The sequence below is a fragment of the Pteronotus mesoamericanus genome, unplaced genomic scaffold, assembly GCF_021234165.1.
Source record: "Pteronotus mesoamericanus isolate MK-2021 breed Mesoamerican mustached bat unplaced genomic scaffold, CSHL_Meso_final contig_25, whole genome shotgun sequence".
Lineage (NCBI taxonomy): Eukaryota > Metazoa > Chordata > Mammalia > Chiroptera > Mormoopidae > Pteronotus > Pteronotus mesoamericanus.
Window position 1 is genome coordinate 23,727,103 of NW_026555105.1, and position 27,990 is coordinate 23,755,092.

Here is a 27,990-nt window from a genome sequence, read left to right on the forward strand (position 1 = left end):
AATTGTAACAACATACTGTAATAAAAGTTATGTGAATGTGGTCTTTCCCTCTCTCTAAAGACTTTATTGCACTATAAGTACAATGTGGATATGCTAGACAAAGGGTGAGTCACGTCCAGGGATGGTGAGAGATTTCCTCATACTACTCAGAACAGCACTCAATTTAAAACTCATGAATTGTTTATTTCTAGAATTGTCCATAAATATTAATGTTAAGGGAAATACAAAGATATGTCGGAAAAGTTAAGTAGGATATAAATTGTGTGTGTATATATATGTGTATATGTGTGCGCACACATGCGTGTGTGTGTATAAATAAAATGGTTTTTGTCCACAATTTCTAGCTGATAGCTACAGAATTTCTTGAGAGTGAAAAGGCTGTCTTTTGTTATGTTAATGAGGCAAGTTTTGGAAACTATATAAGGATGGGGGCATAAAAACCCAGGACAGCTCGTTGGTCCTTTTCAGGAGAGCTTACAGGCAGGTGAACACATGGAGGTGCTGGGAGAGTGATGTGCCTGGAGTGGGCATGGAAACTCCAGGTACCTTCAAACACACCTTATCCTATGCATCTCTTCCATCTGGCTGTTTCTGAGATATATCTTTTTGTAACAAACCAGGGGACTAGTAAGTAAAATATTTCTTTGAGTTCTGTGAGTCATTCTAGCAAAATAATTGAAACCAAGAAGGGGGCTGTGGGAACGACTGACTTATAGCCAGTTGATCAGAAGTATAGTTAACGATCTGGACTTGTGATTGGCAGTATGAGCTAGAGGGGGTCATTGGAGCCTCCAACCTATAGCCGGTTGGTCAGAAGCACAGGTAAAAGACTAGGCTTGAGGCTGGTGTCTGAAGTGTATACATGTGTGTGTAGTCTTGTAGGACTGAACCATTAACCTGTGGAATCTGATGCTATCACTGGGCAGATAGTGTCAGAATTTAGTTAAATTCTTGGACATCCTGCCAGTGTCCGAGAACTGTGGTGGGGGGCACTCCTCCATGCCGTGCTGGAACTGGGTACAGGAACCTTTGCAATCCCTTAAAAATACTCTAAATCCTGTAGAAATATCCTTCACCAGACAAATTAGATTTGGTAAAATAACTCTCAGTTTAGGAAATTAGAGATTTAAACATCCGTGCTGAGAGGACTAATTGAGAAATGGTCAAAGAGACAGGAAGTGATGTGGTGGGAAAAAGCAACAGGTCTGCAGTCAGCAATTCTGAATGTTGTTCCCAGGATGTTACAATCTAGATGTCAATACCTGACCCATTTACACCTCAATTTTCTCATCTTATGTAAGGCGCGTGTGTGCTCGTGCATTTTAGTGGGGGCAGTGGGGAGGGAAGATATTAGAAAAAATCATTAAATAATACAGAAGAGCCCTGACAAAGAGAAATCTCTTGAGGGGAGTCTACTAACCCAGTACTCTTTTCTCAGGGAGCTCCTCTGCACACAATGCCAAGCTTTGTGTCAAGTGGCCTGCCAGCCTGGCTCCCAGATGCAAGGCCTGGACACCTATCCTTGCCTAAGGCAGCCTTCATTCCAGGTCAGCTGGAAGTGAGCTAGTAGTGTGAGAATGTTGCCCCTGAATGGGTCTTCACACTGGGTGGCGTCACCAAGGAGCCCTGGGGGATTCTGAACAGAGATACAGACATGCAGAGTATCAAAGTCAGTGCTGTCATCACATGGAAGGGACATCTGCCTCAGTGCTCTTGGGAGCTGACTGCTGATACTTCCCTGTGAGTTGTCCCTTCTTGGCAGGGCCTTACAACCCATTAGCAGAGAGATGGGGGCTGACAAAGGATACTCTGATACAGGATACATTTTAGGACTGTTCTTTCTTTCGCTGAATTGCTTAGCTATGAATGATATGTTGGCTCAACAGTCTAAATAGATGTTGTATTATTCCAAGATGTTAATCCTGGTCTAGCAATACATTGGTTTTATAATATTTTCATCATAATATCTTTTCAGCATGAGTATTAATAATCTTTCAAAATAAGATAATCTTTAAAAAGAGAGACTATTTATCATCCCAGTAATAAGCATTCTTTGCCTTTTGGGTATCAAAAATGTAAAAGGTTTTTAGTAATTGCTCCTTGTGGGAGTGAAGAGGAGAAAGAACATACATGCACTGCTGGATCTTACTTGGCATTTCTGACTTCAATTACATGAAAACTTTCTCTCCCCTTGTATAATTAATAGTTTCTGAAATTTCTAGTTTCAGCCTAAATTTCAAATCACCTAATCAGTTTACTTTTATTTTTAAAGAAAAGAAACAGAGAAGATTAATATTTTATTGGCAGTAGAATTTCCCAGCAAGATACAAAAGGGACAAGGTGAGAGAGAATTTGGTTCTACAGAGGACGGGTGATTTAGTAAGTTTTATTATATCCTGCCTTCTACTTGCTTTGGGTTTAGTTTGTTCTTCTTTGTCTAGCTTCTTTATAGTGGAAGCGTAGGTTATTGATTTGAATTCTCTACTTTCTTCTAATACAGATATTCCTAGCCATAAATTTCTCTCTAACCTCTGCTTTAACTATATCTCATTATTCTTTTTGTAAGCATCAATAATCTAACTTTCTGAGCAATGATTGAATAAAAACTTATTAAATAAATTTCTAAAGTCAAGTAGCAAATGATTATTACAAAAGTGGTACCTTTAAATATAACTTATAAAATTTAAGTTTATCAACAACTTAAGAGTATATACCCTTCATATGCTTAAAAACCAGGTGAAATCACATAACGTAACTAACCATTTTAAAATGAGCAATGCAAAGGCATTTAGTGCCTTCACAATGTTGTACAACCCCCACCTCTATCTAAATCCAAAACATTTAATCACTCTAAACTTAATAAAAGCCGATACTATGAAGCAGTTTACTCCCTATGCCTTCCCTCTCTGTAGACCCAGCAACCACCAAACTACTCTCTGTTTCTATGGATTTACTTACTCTGGATATTTCATATACATGGGATCGTACTAAATATAACTTATTTTTTTTGGAGAGCAAGAGGACGAAGAGAGAGAAACATTGATTTGTTTTTCCACTTATTTATGCATTTATTGGTTGATTCTTGTGAGTGCTCTAACTGGGGATTGAACCTGCAACCACAGCATACTGGGATGACACTCTAACCAACTGAGTTATCCAACAAGATATATGACTATTTGTATCTGGCTTCTTTCATTTAGCTTAACGTTTTTGAGGTTCATATTCATGTTGTAGTGGTATATATCAGTACTTAATTTCTTTTTATGGCTGAATAATATTCCATTATATGTATATCCCACAATTTGTTTATCCATTCATCCCTTGATGGACATTTGTGTTCTTTCCACTGTTTCGTTATTGTGAATAATGCTACTATGAATATTTGTGTTCAAGGATTTGCTTGAGTATCTGTTTTCAATTCTTTTCGATATATTCCTAGAAGTGGATTGCTGGGTCATATGATAATTCTATGTTTAACTTTTTGAGGAATCACCAAACTTTTCCACAGTGGCTATATACCATATTACATTCCTACCAGCAATGTAAGAGGATTCAAATTTCTTCACGTCCTCATTAACACTTGTTTATTTCTGTGCTTTTTATTTTTTAAATACCCATCCTCATGTGTGTGAAATGCTATTTCATTGTGATTTTAATTTGCATTTCCCTAATGACTAATGGTGTACAGCATTCTTTCCTGTGCTTATTTCATTTGTGTATCTTTGGAGAAATGGCTATTTAAGTACTTTGCCTATTTTGAAAGTGAAACTTTTTTTTTAAGCTGTAAAAGTTCTTTATGTATTCTGGATACTAAAGCCTTATTAAATGTATGATTTACAAATATTTTCTCACACTTTGTAGTTTCGTCTTTTCACTTTCTTGATGTCCTTTCATGTACAAAAAATTGAAGTTTTGGTGAAGTCTAATTTCTTTCTCTCTTTTTTGTGGCTTATGCTTTTGGTGTCATATCTAAGATCATGAAGATTCACCTGTTTTCTTCTAAGAATTTTAGCTCTTATATTTAGGTAATTGGTGCATTTTCAGTTAATTTTTGTATAGGATATCATGGAGAGGTCCAGCTTTGTTCTTTTGCATGTAAATATCCCGTTGTCTAGCACCATATTTTAGATGATTCTTTCCCCACTGAATGAGCTTTGCACTCTTATCAATAATCAATTGATCACAGATGTCTGGGGTTTATTTCTGGACTCTCAAATCTACTCCATTGGTCTATATGTCTATCTTTATGCCAGTACCACAGTTTTGATTACTTTAGCTTTATAATGAGTTTAGAAATTGGGAAGAATGAAATCTTCCAACTCTGTTCTCCCCTCCCCCCGGACCCCAGCCCAAACTATTTAGGTTATTTGGGGGCCTCTTGCAATTCCATAAGAATTTGAGGACTGGCGTTTCTATTTCTGCAAAAAAAAAAAAAAAAAAAAAAAAAAAAAATCATTGGAATTGTGATAGGGATTGTACTGAATCTGCAGATTGCATTGGGTAATCATTCCATTATTTCAGTTTGTTGTATTTTCATTTCTATCCAGTCAAAATGTTTTCTAATTTTCCTTGTATTTTCTTCCTTAACCTGTGGACTACTTAGTAGCGTAATGTTTAATTCCCAAATATTTATGGGTTTTCAAAATATCCTTTTGGTGATATCTAATCTAATTCCATCAAGTTAGGTTACAATTCTTTTAAATTTATTGAGACTTGTTTTATGACCTAGCACAGGGGTTGGCAAACTATGCACAGCCTGCTTGTTTCTGTAAATAAAATTTAGTGGAACACAGTCATGCCCATTTGTTGTTAATTGCTGCTTTTGAGTTAAAATAGAAGAGATGAATAGCTGTGACAGAGACTGTTATAGGCAACAAACCTAAAATATTTATTATAGAGCCCTTTAAGAAACTTTTTATAAACCCCTGACCTAACATGTATAGTCTATCTTGGGAAATGTTCCATGTGTGCTTAAGAAGAACGTGTATTCTGTTGTCATTAGGTAGAGTATTCCAATAAATGCCAGTTAGGTCAAGTTGATTGGTAGTGTTGTTTAACTCCTATGTATCCTTGGTGATTTTTGGTATAGTTGTTCTACCCATAATTGAGAATGAGATATTGAAGTTTTCAACTATTATTGTTGAAATATCAATTTTCCCCTTTAATTCTGTTAGTTTTTGTTTCACGTATTTTGGGGTTCAGCTATTAGGTTGGTATATGTCTATGGTTGTTATATTTTCCTGAAGAACTATTTTATTATAAAATACCTTTGTCTTTAGCAGTATTTTTTGTGTTTTAAAGTCTATTTTGTCTGATATTGGCATAGCCACTTTAGCTCTCCTATGCATATTCTTTGCAAGATGTATCTTTTTCTATTATTTTGTGTCTTTGAATATATACAGTATACAGCTGTCTAAAGTGTAGACAATATACAGTTGGACCTTGTTATTTTTAAAATCCAGTCAGCTAATAGCTGACTTTCATTGGAGTAATCTATTCAATATTACTATTGCTATGGTTGGATTACGTGTTATTTTGCTATTTTTTTTCTATATGTCTCATATTCTTTTTTCTGACTTTTTTGTATTAACTGGATATTTTCTAGTGTACAATTTTAATTCCTTTTTTGATTTTAAAACTTTTCTTAACTTATATTTTATTGAGATAATTGCAGATTCATAGGCAGTTGTAAGAAATAATAGAGAGGGTCGTTGGTGTCTGTTGAACTGCTTGTGGAAGTCATGCTGCCTTGGGTAGGCAGTTAAAATCATTCTTAAGAGGAACAGCTCTCTCCAGAGAGAAGGTGAGTTTAGTTCTGAGAAATGTACTTGTAGTGGACAAAACAAAGAGGAAAAAAAGAGAGCTCTCTGAAGAACAGAAATAAGAAATTAAAGATGCTTTTAAACAATTTGACAGAAATAAAAATAAAGCAATAGGTTGTCATGAATTAAAGGTGACAATGAGAGCATTGGGGATTAATGTAAAAAGAGCTGATGTACCAAAGGTTTTTTTTTAAAATTACTGTTTACATTTGATATTATTTTGTACTAGTTTCAGGTGTGCAGCATAGTGATTAGACAATCACATACTTTACAAAGTGTTCTCCCTGATATTTCCAGTACCCACCTGACACCATACATAGTTATTACAATATTATTAATTATATTCCCTATGCTGTACTTTACATCCCTGTGACTATTTTTGTACTGAAGATTTTTAAAGATTTTGACAGAGAAGCCATAGGGAAAATTATCTTTGAAGATTTTAATGAAGTTGTGACAGACTGGATATTGGAAAGAGATCCGTATGAAGAAATACTGAAGGCATTTAAACTATCTGATGATGATGATTCAGGAAAAATAAGCCTGAGGAATTTGTGATGTGTTGCTAGAAAACTGGGTGAAAACACTGAGTGATGAAAGAAAAATTTGATAAAGATGGTGAAAGAGAAATAAATCAACAGGAGTTCATTGCTGCTATGACTGGTGATACTGAAAGCACTACAAGGGTAAACACTGAGAATGTTGCAGTTACCATCTTGTATTCTATTTTTGTGGTTGGAGAAATGTAAAAAACACCCTAACCTTAGTTCTTTTTTCCAAAAGGACCAAAAATAAGCATCTTATGTAGTAATATTTTCTACTGTTAAGTTTCTTAGTATGAACAGGATTATCATCACTCTAATAGTTCATAGCTTTAGCTTTGTATTTATAATAAGCTTTTATGTATATAAAGTTTAAAAAATGGAATCATGTGGTACACAGTTTTATTTAGCATTTATTAGTAGTCACTTTTGTTTTGGTACACATGTTTATTAGTATTTTAAAAAAGAAATAATAGAGAGATCTCTTACATACTTTGCCAAGTTTCCCACAATGGTGACATTTTACCATATAAAATTACAACTATTATTAGTTATCACTATAATGTATCGCAAACAGAGGACACTGATATAGCCAACCTTACTCAGATTTACCCAGTTTTACTTACACTCGTTTGTATACGAGTGCAAATGGCGTAACTACCACCACAGACAAGATACTGGACAGTTACAGTATCACAAGGATCCCTAGTGTTATCCTTTTATAACCACACATACTTACTTCCACCCTTTACCCTCAGTACCTAACCTCTTCTAGCAATGACCAACCTGTTCTTCGTGTCTAAAATGTTATTTCAAAAGTGATATATAAATGAAATCATAAGGTATGTAACTTTGGAGTTAGCTTTTTTCACTTGCATAGTTTTCTAGAGATTTATCCATCCTGTTGCGTGTATCAATAATTTGTTCCTTTATACTGCTGAGTAGTATTCCATGGTTATGTTTATGTACCACAGTTAAACTACTCATCTGCTGAAGGACATCTGGTTTGCTTCCAGTTTTGGGCTATTATAAAAAAGCTGCTTTGGACATTTTGGTACAAGTTATTGTGTGAACATAAGTTTTCATTCCTCTGGGATAAATGCCCAGGAGAGATTTGTTGCTTTTTAAAGTATAGTATTGTAATTATTTTCTTAGCGGTTACTCTAGGGATTACGACATGCATCTTATCCCAGTACAGTCATGAACTGACTAATAACCGGGATGCAGTCTGAGAACTGCATCATGCGTTTAGGTGATTTTGTTCTTGTGCAAACATCATAGAGTACACTTACACAAACCTAGATAGTATGTATAGCCAACTACACACCTAAGCTATATGATATAGCCTACTGCTTGTAGGGGAGGAAAAATAATTTTCCTTCTACCCTGCTGGATTCTTGGCAGAGACTCTCCTATGATAAAAGACAGATTAGCACAAGAAAAACAAACAAAAATTTAATAATATGTATACCTCGTGTATACATGGGAGAGAGACCCAGGAAACTGAGTAACTTGCCAAAATGTCTGAAGCCACCATCTTAAATACCATCTTCAGGTGAAGACAAAAGAATATGTTGGGGGTGAGGAGAGTCAGGTATGGAAGGTTACCAGGAAAAAGGAGATAAACAAAGGTAAGGTTGTTAGGCAGATTTTAGTTGTTCTCTTCTGCCTTGATAAACAAGCAAAAAATACTACTTGGAAATTCAAAAAATAATCTTTGAAATGACCTGGGTCCAAGAGGCAGTCAAAGCAAACCACAGACCATTTAGAAATTAATGACATGTTGGTGGGGGAAAGCATTGTTCTGAGAGAAAAACTCATAACCTTCAAAACTTGTATTATCAATCTAAAAAGAATTATGAAAATCGTGAACAAAAAATTCACTCTAAAAGCTAGAAAAAGAACAAATCAAACAAAATAAACCAGAAGAAACAAAGTCAAACAAGAACAGATAAATTAAAACAAAAAATCCAGAGGGGAACTAAGAGCAACCAATCAACAAAATATTATGAAATGAGAGATAAAAACTATTGCGATACTAAGATTAAAATAAAAATCTGTAAGAGAATTTTTTAAAATCCAGATTAAACATATGATTTTTATAGGAACATAAATAACCAAAACTGGCTCAAGAAGAAATCCTGAAAATATAAAACTGTGTTCACAAAAAGGCCCCAGACCCTGGGGGCAATAGATGGTAAATCAATCTAAACTTCTACAGATAATTCCTCTGCTATCCAGAGAATTATATTGGGGCGGGGGAAGGGCAGGGAGGAAAGCATCTCAACTCATTTAAGGTGGTAAGCATAACCCTGAAACCAAAAGCAAAACTATGCAGCTAGAATTCATAACCTCTGAGGCCGATGGGCTGAGTTTGGCCTTGTGAATGTTTTGTTTCACAAATTTCAAAAACTATAAGATAACAGTTTAAACTTGGTAGATTTAACAATAAAGTCTGCAATGTTCAGCTATGCATGGGAAGAACTCAGATGATCTGTAACTCTTGTGGCTTTGTTCTTGCATGGATAGCAACAATTGCTTGGAGCTGAGTGGCTTTGGGGCCTCCAAGCTGCCATCTTGCTGCACAACTGGAAGGACAGGAGGGGCACAGCTGGGATGAGGTCAGCACGGTTTCATACGTCACAGTTTCCACCATGCCCTATAACTCCATAACTCTGAACCACATGTTGGTGGTTACTTATTGTGCTCATGCTGTTATTTTTCTCAAAGAAGATAAATAGTTCTACATATATTAAAAAAAAAAAAAAAATCAAAATAAGGCCCTGGCTGGGAAGCTCAGTTGGTTAGAGGGTGGTCCTGATATGCCAAGGTTGCAGGTTCAGTTCCTGGGCAGGGCAAATACAAGGAACAACCAATGAATGCATAAGTAAGTGAAACAACAAATCGATGTTTTTCTCTCTCTTTCTTCTCCTCCCCTCTTCCCCCCTCTCTCTCAAATCAATAAAAATTTAACATAAAAATCAAAATTAAAAAAATGGACTGCATGATTTTCTTTTTTACCCAGTGTACTAGAATGATTCAATTTCTTGCCTGCCCCTGTTGCCCTGTTGGCACTGAGTTTGTGACCCTGCATTATGGTTGCTATCTTTGATTTCCCCACACCAGATTATAGAAATACACACTTGTATTCTCTTACTATATACACGGTTAGGCACGTTAAATTTAAATATTTAAATTTAATTGACTCTATGGCATGGAAAAAAGACCTAAAATTGTTTTCTAAATGATTAGTCATTTGTTCTAATAGCAATTATAAAATTTTTTCTCCACTGCCTTAAAATTCTACCTTTTTCAGAGTCACTTTATACACATGCCTGGGTCTGTTTCTGGATTTTGCAGTCTATTCCCTTTTTTCTGCCTATGATGCTCTGCATCAGCACTCAAACATCTTGTTTTAATGAAACTAGCATACCAACAATTCATATGCAATAGGGCAATATGTTCATCATTCCTCTCCCTTTTTAATATTTTCTTTTTTAACAAATATTGTTTAAATTTATTTTTAGAGCAAGGGGAGGGAGGGAGAAAGAGAGGGAGAGAAACAGTGATGTGCGAGAGAAACTTTGATCATCTGGTTGCCTCTCACACGCTACCCAAGCAGGGATCAGGCCTGCAACCCAGGCACGTGCCCTGACTGGGGATCGAACTGGCGAACTTTTTGGCTCACAGGCTGGTGCTCAATCCACTGAGCCATGCCAGCCAGGGCCCCTTTCAATATTTTCAAGGCTATTTCTTAAGAGATAAACAATGTTTTAAAAATCCTGTTGAGAAGTTAACCAACAGTGAATTACATTTATAGCTTACTTTAGGGAAAATGGGTCTTCATATCCAGGCATACAATATGACTTTTTATTTATCTGAGTTTTATTTTATGCCTCTCAGTAGATAGCTTATTCATAGAGGTTTTACCCTTTTCTTTATTCTCAGTTATTATATATATATTTTTTTGTTCCTATTATGAATAGGATCTTTTTTCCCATTATATTTTTAAAAGCTGGTTATTCCCAGAAAAGAGAAAAGCTACTGCTTTTTATAGAGATGGTCCCCAATTTATGATAGTTCCACTTTATGACAGTGTAAAAGTGCTATGCACTCAGTAGAAACTGTGCTTTGAATTTTGGTCTTTTCCCAGGCTACTGATACTTGGTATGATACTCTCTCGTGATGCTGGGCAGCAGCAGTGAGCTGCAGCTCCCAGTCAGACAGGATCACCAGGGTAAGCAACTGATATTCTACAGTGTGCTGTGTTGCCAGCATTTTTGGGATATGTTTTGTGTTTTCACGTCCCATCATGTCTGCAACATGTCCATCTGTGTCCCCTGCTTCTGGTAAGAGGAAGGCAATTACCCTTGAGATGAAGCTAAAGATAATCGCCCACCTGTAGGCTAATGTAAGTGTTCTGAGGAGGTTTGAGGCAGGGCAGGCTTAGCTATGATGTTTGGTAATTTAGGTGTATTAACTGCATTTTCAACTTATGGTATTTTCAATTTACAGTGGATTTATTGGGATGTAACCTCATTGTAAGTCAAGGGGTGTCTGTATTTACTTTGGAGCCAAACTTGGAAAAACTTTTTTGGGCAGATACAACCAATTGTCTGCATACAAATAACTCTTAGTAAAGTATCCACAAAACACTGAGCTCTAAGCAGTGAGCACTCCAAGAAAAACTGGCTGCAAAACATACACCAAGGCAACCGAACAGTTACTTTCTACAAGGGTCTTTTACTTACATATCACCTAAAATAATTATTAAAAGTACATATCACCAAATGTAACTTTTGTTTTGCACTAGCTGATCTCCAGCTCATCTTTCTGACAACAAAATAGCAAACTGGCAAGTTGTCTCTCAAGACCCTGCCCAAACAGGACTGTGCCCAAAGACTGGGCTTTAGGAGATGCAATCTTTTTGCTTTCTGACGTAATCAAAGTGGTCTCAGGAACAAATTAAAAATATAAGAAAACCAGGATACATCCTTGTTTTGTTCAACTAGAATATAGGAACTAATTGCAGGAGAGCTCATTCTCTCAGAGCTGTGACTGAATTCAGCTGATGAGCCACAGTGTGGCCTCACTGGACTGGCCAGTGCCTGGCCCTACTGCAGCAATCTGAGCCTTCGAGAATTAGATGGCAGGTATTAACAATCAGCATGAGATGTGAAGCCTCTGCAGCTTAGCCCATAGCTGACTGCCTTGCATCATGTCATTGATAACACTGCAAACACATCTATTACTAGTTGGATTTGACAGATGTCACTACTGAAGAATATAGAGATTTGCTTGAATGTACATAAACTATCCCTGAAAGGTTATCCAAAAAACTGATAACGTGAGCTGCTTTGGTAGAGAGGACAAGGACCCTAGGGAAGACACAGTCATATCTATATCTATATCCTTTTATATCTTTTGACTTTAAAAGAAACTTAAAGTGATGTATTTGACTAATATTTGCCTACATCTTACAAAGAGCTGGTAGAGACAATGGTATTAAGTGATTTAAAAGGAAATGGTGTTAGTACATATCTGTCTATATAGAAGCATAGATTATATGTATAGAATTAAGCATACATTTCCTGTCAAATCCAGAATCTGCCAGTGAATGTCAAAAAGTTACAGGTCCATCAGAAAGCCCTATACCAGGGAAGACTACTACAAGGTTAGCAGAGAAATACTTCTTAAAACCACTTACCAAAATTATACAATGATTTTATTTATGTTTTTCCCACATGACTTACCTAAGGGAAAGAGTACAAGAATTTTACTCATGTTTAATCAAGGTTCAAGTTCACCTGAAAATTCTATTTCTCGTGCCCAATCTATACATTGTGAGTATAGGAAGTCTTGTGAGACTTGGTTAACAAGATTTCCCTAGGCTTTGGTTATCACTCAGTTAAGCTAAGGTTGCATTTCTCTTCTTATAAAGGCTCAGGCCATGGAATGCAGCACCTCAGGTACAAATCCTGCACTGAGAAGTTCTGTGCTCCAATGCTGAAGCTGCCACTCCTGGATGATTCCACTACCTCTCTTCCTTCCAAGTACCACTGTCTCTACCACTTATAGTTCAGAAGTTTTCTCTGCATTCCAAGTCTTTTATAATCTTCTCTGGTACTCGGCTATTCGAAATTCTTCTAAGATATCAGAGTTCAAAATCTTTTATCTTCAGAAGGCAGACAGCTAGGGAGGATAAATAGGCTGGTATTTTGTAAATATTTCCCTAACTGCATCTTCTCTCTATAATCTCAGTTGTAAATTCTGAGGTCATGCTTATCTTTTATTCTCCAGGAGATAGTTTTTCCTTCTTTCTAGTTTTAAGAAACTGATAAGTAGATATGTCTTTAAGTGCCAAATCTGGCGGGGCGGGGAGTACTCCACAAACTCAGTTGTAAGCAAAGGTCTATTTTTCTTTTTTCAAACATTTTCAATTTTTCGTTTACTGAGGCATCTTTCTACTTGCAAGACTCACTCCCTGCACCAACTTTATTTAGAGGGGAGATGCAGGAGCAAAAAGCTAGAGGTATGGAGTTTGATGTAACCTATTTGTCTATTCCGTCTGTATTGTAATCTGGGTATCTTCATCTAGCCTCAATTTTACTGACCGACCCATTACTTTGACGCCATTATCCCCCTAAGGGACAGAAATTTCTTTATACTTTTTATCACAGTGCTTCAAGGCTTTGTTTGTTTTTTTTTCCTTTTAATCGTAACTAGTTCCTTTTAATAGCATTTGTATCTTTTACCCTTTGCAGCTCTATTATTGACAATTCCATTTTCTGCAGTTTGTGTTTTCCTTTTTGTTTCCTCTATTTCCATAGTTTTCTCTGGATTTGTGCACAGCTTTTCTCTTTGTTGGTGTTACCAAAGTTCTAAAATCAAGTCTGAAGTGCTCAATCTTTGTTATCATAATTGAAGCCTATCTTCTAAAACACTTTTTAAAATTTCAGATGTTTGTTATTTTGGTAGGTCTATTTTTACCCTGACATATCCCCAGTAATTATTCTATGCTGGCCCCATAAAGACTTTCTCTCCATTTTTTTGGGGGGTAATGATTTCAATTTAAATCATTCCATCAGATCTTTATGAGAATTTGAAGGTGGTGAGGGATTCAAACTGGATAACTTATATTCCCCCTAACCCCTATCCCAGACAACCATACAAGCACTGTTAATTACAAATAATCTGCTTATTAGTATTTAACTATTGATTTCTATTTAACTTAAAGTCATCATTAACTAAGGATGGGTCTCTTAAGAGTATGTAGGAAAAAGAGCACAGAATAATGCTGAGACAGAAGGAGAATGAAATGAAAGACAGGTAGCAAGGGAAGAAAATACTCTCAGGAGAGCCAGGCTAAACTAGGGAATCTTTTTTTCTTCAAACAATTCTTTAGGATATTAATCAAAATGAACATTTTACATAGTGTTTTAGAGTTTATGACTAATATTCAAATACATAAATCCCATTTAATCCTTATAATTGTTGTGGGCTGGGTATTATATTCCTCCATATTCAAATGAGGAAATTGAGACTCAAACGTCAAGTCGGCTGCCCAAATTGAAATCACTAGTCAGTGGTGGCAGAGGAAATGAAATCCATGACTGAATCCAAATCCCTTACTCTTCCCATGAGATCCTGCTGCCTTCCATAGGCCTTACTAAGCTTGTACTAGACTGGCAGAATTTGAATAACACACAAGCGAAACAATTTCTGTCACTGGTTCCTGTGTGTAGTTGAGTATACTGATACATTCTGGTTCATCTTCTTTGCCTTAGAGGGCCTCAGGAAAGGCCAATACCATAATTCCTAAACAATTTGGGAGAGTGTATGTATATTCGCTTAAAGTTTTAATTTTGAAATAATTTTAGATTTACAGAAGAGTTGCATGAATTCCCATACACCTTTCACCTAGCTTTCCCTAATGTTAAAATCTTATGCAACCATAATACAATAACAGGAAATCAACACTGGTACAATATTATTAACTAAACTGTAGACTTTATTAAAATTTACCAGTTTTTCCACTAATGTTCTTTTTCTTTTCTAGGATCCAATCCAAGAGCCCACATTGTATTTAGTTACGGCTCTTTAGTCTTCTCCAGTGTTTGACACAGAACCATGTCTTTAAAATTAATAAAGGTTTATTTGATTCTGGAAATGTCATGGCATTTCTGGAAACAGCTTTGAATATTGAAAGCCACCCTAGGAATTGCTGGATTTATGTCATAACCAAGGAAATGTCCGGAAATAGAGCCAGAGTAGCCCTAAAGACCAAAGAAAAGAGTCACTTTTTAAATAAAGAGAAGAGTTGGCTGTGATAATCTAGATAAGTCAATTGTATTTCAGACACCTGGCCAGAGAAGATAAATCAACAATCAGTTATAACTCCCTGGAAAAGCACAGGGTACCAGACAGAAATTAATACAACGGTTTAACGGAGCAGTCATGATAGATTACTTGCTTTTAAAGGACTTGAGTTTGTTCAGTCCACAGACTGCATAACTTAATAACTAAATTCAAGTATACATAAGGGCTATATAAGAAGGCACTGAATTTCCTCTATATATGAATCCCCTTTTCTACATTGTAGTTTAAAAGTTGCTGAGCTGTGGGTGACTATTTCAAACCCTGAACCCTTGGGAAGGTTCATTCTCTAGAGCCTAGTCAAATTACTACGGGAGAAGTGGCAAGAGGGTCCTTTATAAACCTTGAGGGTTCTGGGTTGAGCACATTACTTCCAATACTTTACTCATGAATTCTCAGTTACCAGAAAAGGTACCAGTTTTTCAGAATTCTTACAGGAGTTTAGGATCCGTGAAGAGAAAAGATTTGAATGTATACATTCTGTGAACTAAAACTGAAACAAGGAAGTTTAGTAAAACCACAAGCTCTTTCTAGAGTGGTAAAATGAGAACAAGCTAACCAATGAAAAAATACAGCCTTGGAAATGAGAGAAAACAATGTCTGTGTCGTTTAGAAATTCATTAGCCAAGAAATGAGGGTAAATCAGAGGGCTCCATGGAAGATGTCATAGCTGAGGCATTAATTGTAGACTTGAGCTTAGCTACTCCCCCGACTAGGACTGTAGGCAAGTCTCAATTTCCTCATGTGTAAAATGAAGGTAGTTACAATGCCTGTCTCTGGGGGACGTGCCTAGCATACAGGAGTGTTCATCATCATGGTCAAGGTCTTTTGGTTCTTTATTGTGAGGCTGGCATTGAGGTTGGTGTCTGAATATTCCTGAGTCAGGGATAATTTGAGCCCGGACCACATCTCCCTGGTTCAGTCTGGTTCAGATCTAAATCTCTGAGCCTGGACCACAAGTGGACTCCCCTCTGAAGTGACTCAGACAGAGAAGGGAATTTTGGGAAACAGTCATTAGTTTAGCTACATTTCTTCAACAACAATTTCCAGATGGCTCATCCGTATAAATCAAAAGCCTATGGGTTTTTCTGATTTTTAAAAAGTAATTCTTACCTGAGGACATTTTTGTTGTTGTTGCTTTTAGAGAGAGAGGAAGGGGGAGAGAGGGAGAGGGAGATTGAGAGATTGAGAGAGAAACGTGGATGTGAGAGGGAAACATCAATTGGTTGCCTTCTCATACGTGTCCCGACCCAGGGTTGATTCTGCAACCTGGGTATATGCCCTGACTGAGAATCAAACCCAGTCTATGGGACGACACTCCAACCAACTGAGCCACACCAGCCAGGGCTTGGATCTTACTTTCATAGGAGAATTCTATACCCATAAAACAGCATCTGAGATGTTCATGACTAACTGAGCAAACCTCAACCAGTTATAAATCTAGCAAAGTGTGCAGGCTGCCTGGTATCTTGACGCTGGTGAAAATTAACTGAAGTTTCTAGATATTACAATCCTAAGCATGGCCTCTTTAGTTTACTAGCATCGCTTTGTTCTTTGAAGAAAGATATGGGAAGACCTCATCCTTAAGATGATTTCAGGCAGGAAATGGAACAGCTGAGACAATGGTGCAGATGAAATATGTTACTTCCATATTCTAGAGAATGAGTCTGGTTCTGCTGATTTATTTTCAGAAACTTTGAAAGGGTCACAACATTCCAGAACAGAGAATAATTTTCTAAGTGGGTTTTTAAGTCAAGACTTGCCATATCATTAGCCCTGGAAAGCTCTTTCCTACTTAAAAACATTTTACAAGACCACTATCAATCTTCCCATGCAAAACATTATTTTGATTTTATAGATGGAGATATTAATGACTACAAGTTTGTGATTTTTCCTCCTTCAAGATCAAGAATGAGAAATGGGTGGTTCAGGTCAGATGAAGCCTTACAAAGTATATATTTCCAGTATGTTCACTGTACATCTAGGGTTAGGTCTATTTTCTGCTTGATCAATTTCCCCAGGGGTTACTGAGCTCAGTGGGAAAAATCCACATTAACTAACTCATCAGAGGCTGGCTCATAAATCATAATATCAACTAATGAATTAAAACTAGGAAATATATCTAGCAGTTCTCTCTCGGAAGGACCCATGCATTAACCCAATTACAGTAAGGAGAATGACATTCTTAAGAGATGTTTCTATGACGTTGTCAGCTCTTCTCCTCTAGAAGTACATTTCCATTGAGAGAATGAACACCAGCTACTAGAAACAGCTACTAAAGAAGGAACCCTCCCCTTCTTTAGTGGGCGAGATATAATAGCAAACATTCCTTGGTTTTCTCTTTTGTTTATCATTAACCAGACTGCGGTAGAGACTCCCCACACCTCCCTTTCTTCCACTCTAATCAGAATTTTTAGCTGGACACATGGCTACACTTTCCAGCTTTTCTTGTAGCTGTGAGTGGCCATGTTTCAGATCTAGCTAATGTGATGGACGCATACGGAAGGGGCTAGGAATCATGCTTGATAGAGCACTGAAGGCGCATTCTACCTTCTGCTTTATCCTTTTTTCCATCCTGCTCCGTGTAATGTGTAGGCCACCTTCTTTCTCCATAAGAATATGGTTTGCACTCAAGAGGAGGATAGAGTGATAAGAGGGAAAAGTGGATAATTGGTAAAAGGTCCATGTTGTCATGAAGCTCCATACCAGACCTGTGCCAACTTTTATGTGAGAAATAAATTTTAATCTCATTTTAAGGCACTTGTTTTGGGTTTTCTGTTACTCACAGCTAACACATCAATCCAACATATTGATGTTCTAGGTGAGTATTATTTTAAATTCTTTTGCATTAATAGACCATTTGGAATATCAGACCATGAATCCTAATTCTACTTCAGAAAAATATGATTTTTGTTAAGAGTATACTTACCATTAGCCTTCTGTCATAACACATTAGATAACTAATTAGAACACAGGAAATCTGACATTAGAATGCAATTTTCTTGATTTGATTGTAGAAAATAGTCTGGAATAATCAGTAACACATTTACCGATTATCTTCATAGAACCCCATAGAATTAAAGACTGTCAACCCTCACTATTAGTCCATGAAAATGAATGGATTAAGACATTTAGGGACTAAAACCAATTTTTTAATCCTAATCTAGCACTCTTTCCTCTCCACTGCTTGATTCCAGTTTATAAGGGGCTTTCATATATCTCCACCTTTAACTTTCAGAGCAACTGTTGTACACATCTCACTTGTAAAAGAAAAGCAATCATCCACCTTTTGCTGTAGGACTCAGAATTTCATTATAATGCTCAATAAAACAAAGGATAAATTCAATTCCTTTTATTCTGATTCAAACTCATTATCTTTTATCAAGAACAAAATAATATCAAATTACTTGGGAGTCTCTCATACAAAATGTATTTCAGGGTAACACCAAATAGCCCTAGTTGATGAAATAAAGGTTTTTTTTTTTTTTTTTTACAGAACTCCTGCTAATAAATGTGGAAGATGGGTCAAAATAAGAAAATCACCATTTTGCCACATTGGAGGTAATAAATGATAATGAGATGATCATCCATGGGGTCTTTTCTTTTAGTATCACAAGAAGTGGGTAGCTGTACACAACAGGCCTCCTAAGCATTCCTGCCACAAAACTTAAATCTGACTTTAATCAGGTCTCTAGAATTAAATTCCATTTGTAGGAAACACAGGGAACAGAGACACAAACTGACTCCATGATGAAGCAAACAGACAAATCCCAAATGTAAGAGCTTCCACAGGACTACTGACCTGGTTCCTGCAACCAGTTTGTGATACACAAAAAAAGGGCAGGGAGAGAACAGAGACTGCCCTACATAAAAACAGGCATGAGAGACAAAATGACCAACTGTGATCTGTGGACTTTAAATCCAGGAACAGACCATTTCTAAAAATATATTCTTGAGACAACTGAGCAAGCTTGAATAGGGTCTATCTATTAGATGATACCAAGGAGTAATTTTTAATTGTATTAGGTGTCAGAATGGCGTTTTGGTTCTACAAGACAACATCATTATTTTTTAGAGATGCATATAGAAGTATGTCAGGGTATACAGAAATGCCTAGGATTTGCTGTAAAATACATCAGGAAAAATGAAAGAAAAATATATAAAAAATAAATATGGCAAAATCTTGAAAATAGTTGAATCTGAGGGATGATCATACAGGGGTGTGCTGTACTATCTCTTTTTGAGTGTATTTACAATTTTTTATAATAAAAAATGAGAAAGAGCAGAGAAGCCTGAAAACAAGTACAGGTAAATCAATTAAGTACTATTAATCTCAGGTAGAAAATAAATAGATCAATGAAAAATTACCATGGCAGTTGATTATTTAGAAATTAAGTGAATTATATGGGAAACATCATTTTTCTCCTTGTATCATATAGTCAGTGTTAAAGACTGAATGTTTGTGTCCTACCCAAATTCATATATTGAAACCTAAATCTCAATGTGATGATATCTGGAGGTGACTAGGTCATAAAGGTGGAGCCCTCATGATTGGGATTAGTGCCTTGAGGCCCTAGACAGCTCCTCTGTCCTTTCCACCATGCAGACACAACAAAAGTACCATCTGTGTACCAGGAAGCGGGCCCTTACCAGACGCATAATCTGCCAGGGCCTTGATCTTGGACTTCCCAACCTCCAGAATTGTGAGAAATTTTTGTTGCTTGTAAGACATGCAAACTATGGTATTTTGTTACAGCAGCCCAATCGAACTAAAACAGTCAGATAGCTATAAAATATATTGTTTTATTCCTGAAGTATATATCCCACTGAAAACCCACAGTAGAGAACAAGCAGTTTTATTGAATATATTTTTATTTTTTTTCTTTCTTTTTAGAGAGAGGGCAAGGGAGAAAGAGAGGGAGAGAAACATTGATGTGTGAGAGAAACATTAATTACATGCCCCCAACTGGGAACCTGGCCTGCAACCCAGGCATGTGCCCTAACTGGGAATCGAACTCAGTGAACTTTTGGATCACAGGCTGGCATTCAATCCAGTGAGCCACACCAGCCAGGGCCAGAATATAGTTTTTAAAAAAAACTTTTAGGAATGCAGCTGCCCACTTTCTCTCCTCAGAACTGTGTCATTATTTTATGTAACTCTGGAGATCTAAAGAGATGGTGGTAGTGAACTGAAATACAGAAAATTGAGACACAGAAAAGAAGTCACAGCTGCATTTTGAACTAAATGCTGGTTTTTTAAATTATATTTTATTGATTATGCTATTACAGCTGTCTTGATTTTTTTCCCCTTTGCTCCCCTCTACCCAACACTCCCCAGCCCCTCAGGCAACCCCCACCGTTGTTCATGTCCATGTGTCATGCGTGTAAGTTCTTTGCCTACTACATCTCCTATACTGTGCTTCCCCATGGCTATTCTGTTACGTCTTTGATCGTCTGTTTTATCATCCATAAACAACTCTTGGGTTGCTGCTGTAAGGAGTAAATAAGCAAAGCATATAAAGCTACTGGCATAAAAGGTTTTTGGTATAGCTTAGCTAAGGTGAAAGATGATTTTCTGGGTATAGTATTGCCCGTAGCTATTGATATTGTGGTCTATGATTTAAAAAAAATCTTTTTTAGTACCAAAAAATTTCTTCAGGCTTATTTTCAGGGACAATAAGTTTAAGCAAAGATTTTTATTTAATTATAGCCAAGCATGAGACACCCAACATGCTTCTGAAAAAGTTTTGCAATTCTTTTGTGCCAAAGGAAAAGAATGATAGCCTACATCTTTCACTTCCCTTCCCACCCATTTCCTATAAACTACATTAGCACATACTTCGGTGTTTCATTATCTGCCAAACTTTTTCTTTCAGTTTGCAATGAAAAGCCTATTTGGATAGAATACCTAGATTCTATTTCAAGTTTACAGCACTGGGCATAATTTTCCATGCTCAGAGTTGGGTAAGAACAACAGGAGGTACAGGTTAGTTCATAATTTTTTGGTTTGCCTAGATAAACTTAATAAACCTAAGTAATACAGCACCAGTCTCCAAATTTGGAAACAAAAATTTAAAGATAACATAAAGCATACTGATAGACTGTTGTGAAGTTACTAATTTGAGAATTCAATATTATCGAATGAACTGAATGCTCACATCTGTGGCACCATACTTGCACTTCCTTTGATCTCAGTTACATTATTATGACATTAAGTTTGCTAAAGGAAGACTTGTATCTATATAAACATCTGTTTAGTTAGGAAAACATAAATAACAGACAAAAAGAGACACAGATCTTTTTTTCTCTTCATCCAAGGATATGCTTATTGATTTCAGAGAGAGAGTAAAGGAGAAACATTGATCAGTTGCCTCCTGTACACACCCCGACCAGAGATCACCCCGTAACCTTGGTGTGTGCTCTGACCAGGAAATGAACCTGCAACCTTTTGCTGTACAGGACAATGCTCCAACCAACTGAGTCACTTGATATGAGACCCAGATTTTAAGACAACACACATAATTAACCTCCGACAGAAAAACCCTATGGTTTATATAGGGGAAAGCTTTATGACAGATGAAAATAATTACAAATGACCAAAACTTTAGAAGAAGACAAGGAAAAGAAAAGGCAAACCTCACTTTAAGAAAAGTCAAGACTTCTGGGCAAGACGGTGGCATAGAGGCATGGCTCACCTCTCCGCACAACCACATCAAAATTACAACTAAAATATGGAACAACCATCACTCAGAACCATCAGAAATCAAGTTGAATGGAAGTCTGACAACTACAGAATTAAAGAAACCACATCCATCCAGACCGGTAGGAGGGACGCAGATGTACAACAGGCTGGTCCCACACCCACATATAGTGGATAAAAATTTGGGAGGGATATCTTGAGAGCAAGGAGTCCCAGACCCAAACCAGGCCCCCAAGCTCAGGGTTCCAGTGCCAGGAGGATAAGTCCCCACAACTTCTGGCTGCAAAAACCAGTGGGGATTGAGTCGGTGAAAGAAACCTCTGGAGCCCCAAGGAGTTCCTCTTAAAGAACCCACACACAGACTCACCTACTCAGTCTCTCTCTGAGCTCCAGTACCAGGGTATCAGCTTGAAAAACATCAGTGGCATACTGGAAGAAACTGAAGTGCCTGGCATCAAGTTGAGCAGAGGACATTGGCCCTTTTCTACATCCTCAGACCCACAGAGCCATAAAGCTGGCAAGCTGGTGATGTATCCAAGTCTCCATCAATCTGGCTAACACTGTTTGGCCGGCCTTGGAGATCCCCAGAAACTCTGCCTCACCCAACTTACAGGCCTACCCAAGCTGCTTTTCCATGTGAATGGCTGGTTGGCTTATACTGTACAGCTTTCTAAATCCTCTGAAACAATCAATAGCTGGCTTCAGTGAGCCCCAGGCCCAGCACTAGCAGCAGCCAACCTTGATTCACAGCTTGGCTTCACCTGGAAATCTCCAAGCTCAGCACAGGTAGCAGCCATCTCAGATTGCTCCACAGCTCAGGCAGGGTGCCCCAGGCAAAACATGGGCGGAGGCTGACCTTGGCCTGCATGACCTGGGAAACCCCAGGGCCAGCACACCCAGTGGACAACTACAGACCATGTCAGAGCACCACCACCCTGTTACTGCACAGCTGATCCTCCACAGAGGGTGGAGGTTGGTGCTTAAGTGGTCACAGCCAATCCTTGCAGCTGACTGGCCTGGGTAAATCCCTCCCATTGATCTGCCAACAGCAACCGAGGCTCAAATACAGGAGGAGATTGTACTCAGCCCACGTGAAAGGTGTACCTTCAGTACCCAGCTTGGGTGATAGAGGGAGCTGTGCCACTGGATCCTTACAGGACACCTACCACATTAGGCCACTCAACAAAGACATGGAGTCAAAGCAGCTCTACTTAATACACAGAAACAAACACAGGGAGGCTGCCAAAACGAGAGACAGAGAAACATGGCCCAAACAAAAGCACAGATCACAACTCCACAAAATGAGCTAAACAAAATGGAGATAAGCAATCTATCAGATGCAGAGTTGAAAACACTGGTTATAAGGATGCTCAAGGAACTTAGTGAGGACCTCAGCAGCTTAAAAAAAAGATCCAGTCAGAAACAAAGGATACATTAATTGAAATAAAGAACAATTTACAGGGAAACAACAGTAGAGTGGATGAAGCCAAGAACCAAATCAGTAATTTGGAACATAAGGAAGCAAAAAACCACCACGCAGAATGTCAAGAAGAAAAAAGACTCCAAAAAAATGAGAGTAGTATAAGTAGCCTCTGGGACAACTTCAAGGGCTCGAACATTCGCATCATAGGGGTGCCAGAGAGAGAAGAGAAAGAGCAAGAAATTGGAAATCTATCTGAAAAAAATAATGAAAGAAAACTTCCCTAATTTGGTGAAGGACATAGACATGCAAGTCCAGGAAGCATAAAGAGTCCCAAACAAGAGATGCAAAGAGGCCCACTCCAAGAGAGATAATAATTAAAAGGCCAAAGGTTAAGGGTAAAGAGAGAATCTTAAAAGCGGCCAGAGAAAAGAAGTTGGTTACCTATAGGGGAGTTCCCATAAGGCTGTCAGCTGATTTCTCAAAAGAAACTTTGCAGGCTAGAGGGGATTGGCAAGAAATATTCAAAGTCATGAAAAGCAGGGACCTACAGCCAAAATTGCTCCACCTATTAAAGCTACCACTTAGAATCTAAGGGCAGATGAGCTTCCCAGACAAGGAAAAACTAAAGGAGTTCATCATCACCAAACCATTATTAAATGAAATGTTGAAGGGACTTATTTAAACTGATAAGAACAGATACTATACTTGATCTTAGTCAAAAGGCCAAGAAGCGATAATAGGGACTATCTTAAGAAAAAGAAGATCAAAACTATGAACAATAAAATGGCAAAAATATATTATCTATCAACAATTGAATCTAAAAAGCAAACTAAGCAAACAAGAACAGAGACAGAATCATGGCTATGGAGAGCATTCTGATGGTTGCCAGATGGGGAGGCAGGTCTGGGGAAATGGGTGAAGAGGTGAGGGGATTAAAAAGTACAAATCAGGGACTTCTGGCCAAGATGGAGGTGTAGGTAGATATGCTTTGCTGTCTTGCACAACCAAAGAAAGACAACAACGAATAATAAGCAGAACTTCCAGAAAATTGAACTGAATGGAAATCTGACAACTGAGGAGCTAAAGAAGAAACACTCATCCGGCCTGTAAGAGGGGTGGAGACAGGCAGCAGGGGTGGAGAGGAGGCGTGGCAAGGTGGCGCCTGGAGGACTGGGGTTCCCACATTTGCGTGCAGATAGACCAGAGGAACAGCTAGAAAATGAGACAGACCACGCAATCCAGGGTTCTAGTGCAGGAAAAGAAAGCCTCAAAACTTCTGGAGGTAAAAACCTGTGGGGGTCAGAGCAGCAGAAGAAACCCCCAGACTCACAGGAGAGTCTGCTGGAGAGACCCAAAGGTTCCTAGAAGGTATACAAACCCACACACCTGGGAATCAGCACTAGACGGGCCCAATTTGCTTGTGGGCAGCGGGGGAAGTGACTGAAAGCTGGCTGAGAGCCAAGCAAGCGGCATTGTTCCCTCTTGGACCCCTCCCCCACAGACACCGTCACAACTCAGCAAACAGGGTTGCTCTGCCCTGGTAAATTCCTAAGGCTCTGCCCCTTCCATCAATTTCCAAGGCGTGCCAAGACAAAAAAAAAAAACAACAAAACATGGCCCTAATGAAAGAAGAGATCAAAGCTCCAAAAATAGAACTAATCAATGAACACATAGCCAACCTATCAGATGGACAGCTCCAAATACTGGTAATCTCCATGCTTACTGAATTGATTGAGCATGGTCCCAAAATAGAGGAAAAAGTGAAGGTTATGCAAAATGAAATAAAGAAAAATATACAGGCAACCAACAGTAAAAGTAAGGAAACCGGGGCTTAAATCAACGATTGGGAGCAGAAGGAAGAGATGAACATTCAACTAGAACAGAATGAAGAAATAAGAATTCAAAAAAATGAGGAGAGGCTTAGGAACCTCTGGGACAACTTTAAACGTTCCACCATCCGAATCATAGGGGTGCCAGAAGGAGAAGAGGAAAAGCAAGAAATTGAAAATTTATTTGAAAAAACAATGAAGAACTTCCCCAATCTGGCCAAGGAAATAGACTTCCAGGAGATCCAGGAAGCTCACAGAGTCCCAAAGAAGCTGGATGAAGGAAGCACACACCAAGGAACATCATAATTAAGTTACCCAAGATTAAAGATAAGGAGAGAATCTTAAAAGCAGCAAGAGAAAAGGAGACAGTTACCTACAAAGGAGTTCCCATAAGACTATCAGCTGAATTTCTCCAAAGGAACCTTGCAGGCAAGAAGGGGCTGGAAAGAAGTATTCAAAGTCATGAAAGACAGGGACCTACCTCCAAGATTGCTCTATCCAGCAGAGCTATCATTTAGACTGGAAGGGCAGATAAGTGCTTCCCAGATAAGGTCAAGTTAAAGGAGTTCATCATCACCAAGCCTTTATTATATGAAATGTTAAAGGGATTTATCGAAGAAAAGGAGGAAGATCAAAACTATGAACAGTAAAACAGAGGGGGTGGGGAAGGGTGAGGGAAAAGGTACAGGGAATAAGCAGCAAAAATAGTAGGTACAAAATAGGCAGGGGGAGGTTAAGAATAGTGTAGGAAATGGAGAAGCCAAAGAACTTACTGTCCAACCCATGGGCATGAACTAAGGCGGAGGGGGGGATGCTGGGAGGTGGGGCGGTGCAGGGTGGAGGGGAATTAAGGGGAGGAAAAAAATGGGACAACTGTAATAGCATAATCAATAAAATATAAAAAAAACCCCAAAAAGAAAAAAGAAGCACAAATCAGTAGTTACAGAATATCCATGGGGATGTAAAATACAGTATAGGAAATGGATTAGTCAAAGAACTTATATGTATGACCCCTGGATGTGAACAATGGTGGGGGTATTGTCTGAAGGAGTGGGGGTTGCTGGGTGGAGGGTGCAAGGGGGGAAAAATCAGGGTAAGTGTAATAGCATGATCAATAAAATATGATTAAAAATAAAAAACTCAATAAATGAAAGCAGGAACTTTAAAAGCAGATCAAATGGAAGTTATTTAAAATATGAAAACATTTACTATATTGCCGTGGTTGGGTGATTCAGTTGGTTGGAGCGTTGTGCTGTACACGAAAATATTTCAGGTTCGATCCCCAGTCAGGGCACATAACCTAGGTTTTAAGTACCATCCCTGGTCAGGGCACATACAGGAGGAGGCAATGGATCGATGTCTCTCTCTCTCAAAAAATAAAACACATCCTTGGGTAAGTGTTGAAATAAAAACAAAACAAAAAAATTCACTATAGATTCTTTAGCCGTAAGCAACTCTAATACAATGCACCTAACAGCACTGAATCCATAAAAACTGAAGTTGCACTATGCTTTTACAGAGCAAGATCACAACTTAATGTGAGGCTCACCTGCAGTGCTACCTAAAAAGCGGCTTCGTTTCCTTGCCACTCTGGCTTGCTCCAATTCCCTAGAGCATCATGAAGGCACAGAGCGACTCTCTGGTATCACACTGTTCTTAGGGCAGATGGAGGGCCCAGGCTGGCTTTCCCAGGAATGGCCAACCAAAATAAGTCCACTGGCCAGCTACTCCTGGGCCAGCTGGCTTGGAACAAAGTGTCTGGTTCCTACCTCCACAGCAGACGAGGCTCAGCCAGCTGGCTTTCAATGGACTGTACTAGTTGGAGTGCTCACAATTCCTTTCAAACCATCTGGCATCTTTTTGAACCCTAAGTTTACCCAACACTACCCTCTGATGTCAGAAATGCTCAGATTATTGGAGAAGTCCCCACTGCCTACCTAGACAAGAAAAGAAAGAGGCAGAGTAACTACTAAGTTGATTACCTCAAGAAAAAATTTCTAAAATTAAAAACTGCCTTAAATTTTATCTTGTGTATTATCAGCCTTAAAATCTAAACTACTGCCAAGATGATTAAGCAAACTTTCAAAATAAAACTCAAGACAAAATAATATGGGAATAGGCTAAAACAGAATTTAACATGCAGAAAATCTATAAGAATCTCTTAAGGCTGGCAGGACAGGAATCTTCCTACTCTGACCTTCTACAGAGCCTGTCGTTCTCCCTGATGTGGCCCTCAGAGTGGATTTTGTATTGCTACACATATTTATCTTCCCAGTTAGCTAAGAAGTGAAAACAACAGTGTCTTATAGCTACTGAAAAAAAAAAATCTGTTGATAATGTACTGGGTGATTTAAAAGTTCCATTTCCAGAAACAAGAAAACTTAATGTGGAATAACATGAAAAAGAAACCTCACTCCTGGGCAAGCCAAATAAAGAGCAGGACTGGGTTTGAAATAATATTTTATCAAGTAATCAAAATGATTAATCAAATGACCACACTGCTGGGAAGTGCTATAGGGTGCTCCTGTGTCAACTGCAGATCATTTTACCAATCTACCACTTGGGATAATCTGGGGAATAGAGAGGCAAGGAATCAGAAAAAAACTGTAAAATTAAAAACAGCTGAGTCACATTTATAGCCAACTTACTCTAGGAGATGTAAGTACTCTGGACAAAAATATAGTGACTAAGTCAGATCAAATATTAGAAATTGGAGAAGGCTCTACAAATAATTATAATTATTTTTCATTACATTTACCCCCCACGGCAAATACTGAGTTTAGCATTTTACATGTTATCTCATTTGACCCACATAAAAAACATGAGGTGGATACTACTCTTACTTCTATCTTGCAGACGAGGAAACAGAGAAGTTAGGAGACCTGCCAAGGTCACATGGCAAAAGTGAAAGAGCTGCATACAGTTCAACTCCAAGCAGCCTGACTCCAGAATCCAGGTGTGAGCCTGCCAATGTTAAATTATATTTATGAAAGAATAAAAGGTAATGTAATATAGGGAAAAATTCAACTAGTAATACAGTCGTAATTTTTTCAAGCATAGCAAAAAGTGAATAATTTAAAAAATAAATAAAAATGGATTTTTGTACGAAATTTTTAAAAAGCAAGAGCTAGTCATTCCAGCAGGTTAAAAAAATGTCAGCTGTGCCTTTTTTTGCCAATATAATTGAGTAGGTACTTGTGCCAGTTGCTGTCCTACGGGACATAGTGGTGTACAGGGCAGATGAGGTCTTTGCCTTCCTGAAGCTGACCTTCCAGTGCGGGTAAGAGTCAAAAATACC

At 38.0% G+C, this 27,990-nt stretch overlaps 1 protein-coding gene and 2 pseudogenes across 1 annotated transcript in view; 1 reads left to right on the plus strand and 2 right to left on the minus strand.

The window, feature by feature from the left end:
- RNF24 (ring finger protein 24) overlaps positions 1–27,990 on the minus strand; it is a 62,435-nt gene that overhangs the window by 29,483 nt on the left and 4,962 nt on the right. The gene's annotated exons all lie outside the window — the stretch shown is intronic.
- LOC129070959 (centrin-3-like) lies at positions 91–27,976 on the plus strand (annotated as a pseudogene).
- LOC129071013 (uncharacterized) lies at positions 23,462–23,598 on the minus strand (annotated as a pseudogene).